Raw genomic sequence first — 9,533 nt, forward strand, 5'->3', positions numbered from 1 at the left:
ATGTCATCACTAGGTGGCTTATATTATAGTGCAGGGACTATTTGGTTGTATTTCCATTTGTGAACAGAATACAATGTCATCACTAGGTGGCTTATATTATAGTGCAGGGACTATTTGGGTAGTATTTCCATCTTTGAACAGAATACAATGTCATCACTAGGTGGCTTATATTATAGTGCAGGGACTATTTGGGTAGTATTTCCATCTTTGAACAGAATACAGTGTCATCACTAGGTGGCTTATATTATAGTGCAGGGACTATTTGGGTAGTATTTCCATCTTTGAACAGAATACAGTGTCGTCACTAGGTGGCCTATATTATAGTGCAGTGACTATTTGGGTGGTATTTCCACTTGTGAACAGAATACAATGAAATTTGTATTATTGTTCTTTTGTTTTATCAGAAAGAATTTTAATAACTGATAATTTTATTTACTTAAACAGAAACGTTATTCTCCAGTATTTCTTAATGATGGTAAATTTTCTCCTCACCAAATTGTATTAAAATTTAAACTAGTTTAAATCATTTCTCTACCCCAAATTTTCCTTTTTTTGTGTGTGTGTGTGTTTTTAAAACATTTCTATAGCCCGGTTTGATTACGTGAGATTTGAAGAAGCGACAATTTGTATGTTAACACGGATATCACAATCAAGGAAATCTTAGGAAATTAAGGAAAAGCCAACAGAAATGATTATTAACATATCGGACAGCCGCGGCGTATTCCGAGTTGGCAGTTATTTTATTAAAACAAAACCAAAAACAGTGGACGACTTTTATTCATGCTGTCTCTGGGCTGATCATCAAGTCTTTGTGTTTCTCCAAGTTCATAATCATGATCCTAATTTATTATTAAGGTTTAATGATGATCAGTAGGGAGAAAGGTCGAAACATGTTTTCCAGTTTTTTCCTTTAAAATAATAAATCGGCTATTTTGTGTATGTGTTTACTTAAGTTCTAAAATAATAGATACGTGTATAGCAGGCATGCGTATGTTTTATCCACGTACCGTAAACAAGCATGTAAGTGCCAAATATTATCGAAATTCGTTACTGTGTTATGGACTGATTAGATGATCAAGATACTTAAAATGTTCCTTGATCAGATAACTGAACTCTGACCCTGATAATACCTACCATATTTTGATGAAGATCATACTTAATTAATTTAAGATCCAGATTTGAACAAGGAATTCCCCATTTACATCAGATTTTATATTCTTGTGCACTCTGTAGTCCGGAAATAACTCCAATTTATTCATTTCGACATTGCTTGTGTTAAGCGGCGATTTCATATATATATATATATATATATGTTTTCTTTTCTATAGAAGATAATCTACAGTTAAGAGTGAAGAATATAAAGGCCGGGCGTGGCTTAGTGACAGTTTATCGGGCTGTAGTTCGAAGTTCTGTAGTTCAAGACGTGGTTTCATCAAACACGTTTAAAATAAAGATAGTCCATATCTTTATTCAGTTAAAAGACCCTGACAAAGCCCTTGTGGCGGCGGGATCTGCTGGTTGTCTACCTTCTATATGGCCATTCGTTCAATATTAGGAAGGGCTGTAGATTTGAATCATAGGGACCTATCCGTTTAGCCCATGTGGGCATAAGGTGTCATAAAGTGTTCTCCCTTTTCTATAACTAGATTCAAACAATTCAAGATTCCTCTCATTCATCTTTACAAGCACACCATGGAAAACATGTGTCCACCCCCCACATATAGCAATAAAGGAGTCTAAACCAATATGCCTGTTACCCGGCTATGGATGCGCTAAAAGAGTGGCTATCAAATGTCATTATTCCATCAGGCCTAAGAGTTGGCGGTGGTTGGTGTTACCTAACTGCCTTCCCTTCTTATCTATCAATTCAGGATTAGGAACAACTACGTGAAATTCTGAAAAAAAAAAGTCTTCTAAAACGCACCAATAACGTACTGGAACACTTGGTAGCCGTTAGCAATTTCCTTATTGAAAGGTCTGGTGGTTAGGGCGCTCGACTCGCATTCTGAGAGTCGCAGGTTCGAATCCCCATCACCGAACATGCTCGCCCTTTTAGCCGTGAGGGCGTCATGATGTCACAGTCAATCCCACTATACATTGCTACAAGAATAGCCTAAGAGTTGGCGGATGGTGGTGTTGATTAGCTGCCTTCTCCCTAGTCTATGGCTGCTAAATTAGGGACGGCGAGCGCAGATAGCCCTTGTGTACCTTTGCGCGATATTCAAAAAACAAGCAAACAAACAATCCGTATTGAACTCAAATATATTCAAACGTTTAACACACAAACACGTAGAAGATTCAGTTGCAGTATAACAGTGATTGTGACGTCATTGCTTCTATGCTAATTTAATATTCTTCCTTTTTGTTTCACATCTGCATTCTCTGGAAATGTAAATCTTATCACGCTTGAGAAATGTTTGAAAATACAAAAACAGGTTAAAACCGAGAAAAAAAAGAAAAAAGATGAATATTCTGATTAAATGACCTTCATCGTGGCCCATTTTCTTTCTGGATTGATACCAGAAAGGGAAAATACAGGAATTCCATACTTTCCAGATATCTGCGTAATCCCAACGTAAACTTAGCTTTATACCCCCCCCCCCAGGCTCCCCACTGACTCACTGAAGGCTTATAACGCCAGAAATCCATTTTCGATACCTGTGGTGGTAACAATATACAGATAGTTCATTGTGTAAAACAAACTTTACGCCACCCAACGATAAATCGCTACTTTAACTGTAGTCATCTAGTACTAACCGAACACCTTCTGTATTTGTACAGCGATCATTCTAAACATCACGCTATTGCGCACACGCACACTGTGAAAAACAAGTATTATTTAGAAAACAAAACATTAACTCGTCAATGTGTGGTGTAGATATGTGTGGTTTGGAAAGATAAAACAAAAAACAACAATTCAAGTGCATTCAGCGAGTACTTCGAAACGTTTGTTTTATTTAGCGACACTCGAGTAGCTTCAACGACACTGTCGATGTGTTGAAGTAGGACGCGACATCTTAGTGACGATTCTTATAATCGTACTCATTGTCAGTCTGCAGGAATAAGCAAAGGAGTTATTGCAGTCAAAGTGGGAGATTTGTCAAGGTCAGCTTAACATATGTGTATATCTCATCACAGGATGTGTGCTTTGATCAAAGTTCAAGGCCATACACTTGATTTACCTGCAACATAAAACCCTCACACAAAGAAAGGTGCACCCTTGTAGCCCCCTCCGGATCTGAGCCTCTAGTACGTGTGTGTGTCCTACTCGGAGGTACCATAAAGCACGTACAATAAGTATTATGTGTGGTTTTCATAGCCATGTCCTTTTGGAGTTATTTTTTAACTAGATAAACAAAATGTTTCCAACGCGTTATGTATTTACTAACATAAGCACTTATTCGATGACGAGGAACCCACTTTGAGACGAACAATGGTTTGAGAAAAGGTCTTGAGTTTGCTGTTATGTTAAACTTATATTAAAGTTTTTCTTCATTACCCATTCTGCCCTCCAGTGGCACAGCGGTATGTCTGCGGACTTACAACGCTAGAAACCGGGTTTCGATACCCGTGGTGGGCAGAGCACAGATAGCCCATTGTGTAGCTTTGTGCTTAATTCCAAACAAACAAATCATTACCCATTCAAACCGTCTCCAACCATTGTAAGAACTTATTGTTATTAAATGTTAAATTAAGGCAAAGGAAAATCTGATATTTCCATTCACGTACAATGAAAGCTATTTTACCGGAAAGATATAATTTTAGTTTTATATAGAATATCAGATTGATATTGAACATTGTTTTGATACTGAACATCAGTTTGATACTGAACATTAGATTGATACTGAAAATTGTTTTGACAATGGACATTAGATTGATACTGAACATTGTTTTGACAATGGACATTAGATTGATACTGAACATTGTTTTAACAATGGACATTAGATTGATACTGAACATTGTTTTGATGTTGAACATTGTTTTGACAATGGACATTAGATTGATACTGAACATTGTTTTAACAATGGACATTAGATTGATACTGAACATTGTTTTAACAATGAACATTAGATGATATTGAACGTTGTTTTGAAAATGAGTATCAGATTGATATTGAACGTTGTTTTGATAATGAACATTAGATTGATAATGAACGTTGTTTTGAAAATGAGTATCAGATTGATATTGAACGTTGTTTTGATAATGAACATTAGATTGATATTGAACGTTGTTTTGATAATAAATATTGTTGTGATATTGAACATTGTTTGGTTATGAACAGATTGATATTGATCGTTGTTTTGATAATGAATATTGTTGTGATATTGAACGTTGTTTTGATAATAAACATTAGATTCATATTGAACGTTGTTTTGATAATGAACATTAGATTGATATTGAACGTTGTTTTGATAATGAATATTGTTGTGATATTGAACATTGTTTTGATAATGAGTATCAGATTGATATTGAACGTTGTTTTGATAATGAGTATCAGATTGATATTGAACATTGTTTTGATAATGAGTATCAGATTGATATTGAACGTTTTTTTGATAATAAACAGATTGATATTGACCATTGTTTTGATAATGAACATTAGATTGAAACCTTTGGTTAAGAACATTCTCCATATGTATCGTCAGTGTTTTTTTGTTTTTTAATTCTCTTCGTGAGGATTTCATTCGATCATTTTAATTTTCTTGTAGTTAAATTTTCCGTTTTGGCGAGTCAGTGGACACTCGGACCTCGCTGCTCTACACCATGCACTGGACCTTGGTCACTTGTGAAAACTTCCTGCTGTTACTGATCAACGTATCTTTGGTGACTGTGTTGCTTCTAATTGTTCACGAGGGAGTGTGCGTATTGGATTAAACAGCGGTGTTTCATACTTAACAGAAATTCGTGACTTTATGAAAAGATTGCAGTGATCGAACGGAAAAACATCATTCATTGTTCACGTATAACGAGAAACCGTGTGTTTGTTATATGTCTCAGATTTGTACAGGCAGTACCAAAATGCATTATATTATTCCAGAAGGACCACTTAATGGTTTGTCTCCTGGGGCATCCGTGTAGAACAGTACTGCAGATGTAGCTTTTCAGTTATCTCCTGGATAAGAGTTACGTGTGTGTAAGTGTGCCCATGTAACAGATTGGTACAGTTACTGGTTGATTCAAGTTACATGTGTGTAAGTGTGCCCATGTAACAGATTGGTACAGTTACTGGTTGATTCAAGTTACATGTGTGTAAGTGTGCCCATGTAACAGATTGGTACAGTTACTGGTTGATTCAAGTTACATGTGTGTTAGTGTGCCCATGTAACAGATTGGTACAGTTACTGGTTGATTCAAGTTACATGTGTGTTAGTGTGCCCATGTAACAGATTTGTACAGTTACTGGTTGATTCAAGTTACATGCGTGTTAGTGTGCCCATGTAACAGATTGGTACAGTTACTGGTTGATTCAAGTTACACGTGTGTGTAAGTGTGCCCATGTAACAGATTGGTACAGTTACTGGTTGATTCAAGTTACATGTGTGTAAGTGTGCCCATGAAACAGATTGGTACAGTAACTGAGTGATTCGGCGAAGATACAAAATGGAGTCACACGACAAGATCACAGGAAGTTGTCATCTTCTGTATATGAATACTGAGCTATACTGGGACTTGAAGTACAACTTTGTAATCAAAGTACGAACGATACGGATACAGCCTTGACAAACCCAAAGTAATAAGATATTATAATACGTAGTCTTCAACAAGACATTTTCCAGCGAAAACAGAACAACTTTAAATGAGGTATTTGTCTTTGATTAGAGAGCTATATTCAGCAACCGAGAAAAGACTGTATAATGGCACAGGGTTTCCAGTAATGTTGCGGTAATATTAGTTGTGGCTAATATTTATGATTGAGAACAAAACTAAATTTTCAACGCTATGTTACGTTAAAAGACTGTTTAATTGGTTGGATTCGAAAAATATTTAAGAATATATTATGATGTGTCCAAAATGTGCTGCTTACACTGTTTGTTTGTATTTCGTACTTTTCATTCCCAAAGATAAAAAAAAAAAATGTCGAAACTCTTATAAACTATATCGTCCCACATAGACCACTGGTATGTTAAGTTTAGGAAGATATGTTATCGTACAACTTTGAATAAACTCTTTTTCTGTGGCGTGAATACTGGCGACATCTGCTTCTGTTGGAATTGAATTTTAGTATGTTTAACGATATCAAATCTATACAAACAGAACCTCGGACAAAAGTATTATATCTGTAAATGGGAGTAGCTAATACGAACAACCCTTTGGTTTAGTAATAAAACTAAGATAATGAAATTAATAATATTTATCTTAAAAAACTATATGTCTTATAACAGTTAAATATTGTAATTTTCGCGTTCAGAAGCAGAAGGATGAGAATTTATCTATTCAATATATATATATATATATATATAGTTGATTTTCCTCTAAAATCTCTCATAATTTTCACCAACATTGGGGGAAGAGAATGTAAATAAATATGGCAGATCTGGATTCTCATATTAACATAACCAAAAAAGGTTTTCAACTTATTAAAGATCGCATTTTCTGGGACTTGCCCTGTTAATGAATAAAAAACAAACCTATATCAACAATTGAATTGCGAACCAGTAAAAATTAATATATCTTTTTTTTCTTCTTGTCTTAGAATGCTGTAATCTTCGGGAAAAGAAATAAAAATATTGAAAAAAAAATTAAAACGTAGCCTAATGAAGCAAAACTTTTAGTTGGTAGGACTTGAACTAACACTTGGAAAATTACATTATTTAAATGATTCCAAATACTATTTACTGTTTGTTTATAATATAGAACTGATATAATTTTATTACATTTATATATTCGACAATTAAACAAAAGCACAATTTCAGACCTGATGTCTAACTAGAAACCATGCTAGTTCTAGTTGTTGTCACCAGGTGTAATTCGAACATGAAAACAAAACATAACACGAAGCTACCTGACTTATCAAAAAGTACTATTCACCTAACTGGAGCTCAAGCTGAGAATGACGTAACAGGATGACATTTCTTTCCCATCATACATTTCTGTCACTATTATTTTAAAATAAATTATCTTAATAGTAAAAACAAAAGTTAAACGTGTTTCCTTCTCAATCTCTTTTTCCTCCCCCTCTTTTTTACAGGAATTATGTAATGTTTTAAATGATATTTTGCAATAAGCATTTACCACAATTGATCTATTTTGTTGGAAATTTGACGCTGTAGTTCGACTTTATATTCTCTAAACCCACCAAATGGTAACTTTTCGAAACTTGTCTTTAATCCGTATTCAGCAGATGACGTTGAACATTACTTTTGTAAAAAAATCACGAGGTTCTTTTTTTTCATTGTAAGCTATTCCTCTACTTTCATATAAAAGAAAAACACAAATCTTAGGCAGCGCATTCCAAAAAAGAAAAAAAACAAAAAAGGAGAAAGAAAAGAATAAAAAAATTCGAGGCTGGGAAGACAGGAGAAGACAGATAACTGACGTTTTTATGTTAACTCTCTATAGCACATTGTAACGTACACTATTGTAACAGATCTGTCTTTGTTGCTTCACATACAAATGTTTCTATTCTGTAATTGAATGATCTTACCTCTAGGTAACAGTCCAAATAAACCATGGATATATTTATGTGTTCGTTCCTCAATTGAATAATGTTACTTCTAGGTAACGTACCAAAATATAGTATTTGTGTAATATATACCTATCTCAGTAAGAAATTGAAATAAAACATTTTTCCATCGTATTTACTGAAAGGGCGAGCATGTTTGGTGGGACGGGGATTCGAACCCGCGACCCACAGATTTCGAGTCGAGTGCCCTAACCACCTGAGAGTGTAACCACACATTATAACGCCCCCACGCTGAAAGGGCGAGCATGTTTGGTGGGACGGGGATTCGAACCCGCGACCCACAGATTTCGAGTCGAGTGCCCTAACCACCTGGCCATGTCAGAGCCCTAACCACCTGGCCAATTATTCAATGAAGCAATTAATCTTCTGTTGCGTGGGGGCGTTATAATGTGACGATCAATCCCACTATTCGTTGGTAAAAAGAGTAGCCCAAGAGTTGGCGTTGGGTGGTGATGACTAGCTGCCTTCCCTCTAGTCTTACACTGGAAAATTAGGGACGGCTAGTGCAGATAGCTCTCGTGAAGCTTTGCGCGAAATTCAAAACAAACAAACAAACAAGCTTTGAATAATTACACATTTTAACATCCATCATGCTAATACATGTTCTCTTATCTCATAAACACAATCGTCAAGTGTATTGTAATTAGGACGTTATATCTTCTTTAAATATCTTCAAACTGTGATGATAACACACAAGGACCTATAAATTATCATTTCTCTTCATTCTGTATCCTGTTTTATTTATGCTGACACTTACATTTCTCAACCAATTTACAGATATTTCGCCATTTCACGTAAATAATTTAAATATTTCTAAACTATATTCATAAAACTCGTGAAATATTAGGTTATTTTATTGTGGTTTTGAAACTTGGCATGATTAAATCATTATTCAAGAAAAAAAAGTTTAACATATGTGTTGTTAAAAATCTGAAAATTATATTTTTATTTTTTACACGTGGGTATAAAGTATATAAAATGCTTTTTATCAGGTGTTAATTTGTTGTTGTTGTTTTTTAAATCTAGGACATGTTCATAAGACTGGTGATGAAATATGTTGCTTGATTTCCAACATTTTTTTTCCTCATTGAGTTATCGAAATCCCAACTTTCCAGTTGCAACCGGTTCCTTCTTCCGTTCTTTTTTGTTCTATAACATCAGTTTGTCTGAAATTCATCTTTAGCTCCATTCTTTGGATCTGGGACAAAAACATTAACTAACTTAACTTTCAGTGTTAAATGTTAACATTTTCTTTATGTTTAAACCTTTCTGAATTAGTACTTTTCCAGTTTTCCTTTCAAGATTTTACATTGGTTGTTTGACAGGCCCCATACGAGCCAGTGGGGGGCATTTTTGTTGAAAAAAAAAGAACAAAACCTACCCAACCCGGTTGTTCTTAATTTGAACTGAAAATTTTTGAACATTTTTATTCGTTAAAAAGAAGGCATTTCCTGAACTATTTTAGTTGTTGGGACTACGAAAGTGATTTGAAGTGGTAAGGTGACTGAAATCCGTCAGCGCATCACGAGCTTAACGGCCAAGCACAAGAAGCATGGAAGTTTTCAAATGACATACAGAGGTATTCAGGAACCGCTTAGAACCACCTTGGTAGATATTGTGCAGCAAGCCAAGTACAATATTATACTTGTAGCTGCTTTCAAAGTGTTCCTGTTTGCTCATCCTACTACTGACTATCGTGATGCTTCGACCTTCCCTACCGAATAGCAGGTGAAATCGTTCGTATCTCAATTGAAAGCTAAACATAAAAAGGTGATAGCAGAAGCATAAAAGGTTGGCAATTACTTAATTAATGATGCTAAGAATATATATACTGGATTTACTCCCAGCG

The 9,533-nt window shown here is 35.0% G+C and overlaps 1 long non-coding RNA gene across 1 annotated transcript in view; it reads left to right on the plus strand.

Annotated features, from left to right (window-relative positions):
* Positions 1 to 6,194, plus strand: part of LOC106473099 — a 32,238-nt gene extending 26,044 nt beyond the window's left edge. Inside the window, exon 3 of the long non-coding RNA XR_002613588.1 lies at positions 4,710 to 6,194. This is a non-coding gene — a long non-coding RNA (uncharacterized LOC106473099). The remainder of the gene's footprint in view (positions 1 to 4,709) is intronic.
* The last annotated feature ends 3,339 nt before the right edge of the window (positions 6,195 to 9,533 follow it).

This window comes from Limulus polyphemus, unplaced genomic scaffold, assembly GCF_000517525.1.
Source record: "Limulus polyphemus unplaced genomic scaffold, Limulus_polyphemus-2.1.2 Scaffold5883, whole genome shotgun sequence".
Lineage (NCBI taxonomy): Eukaryota > Metazoa > Arthropoda > Merostomata > Xiphosura > Limulidae > Limulus > Limulus polyphemus.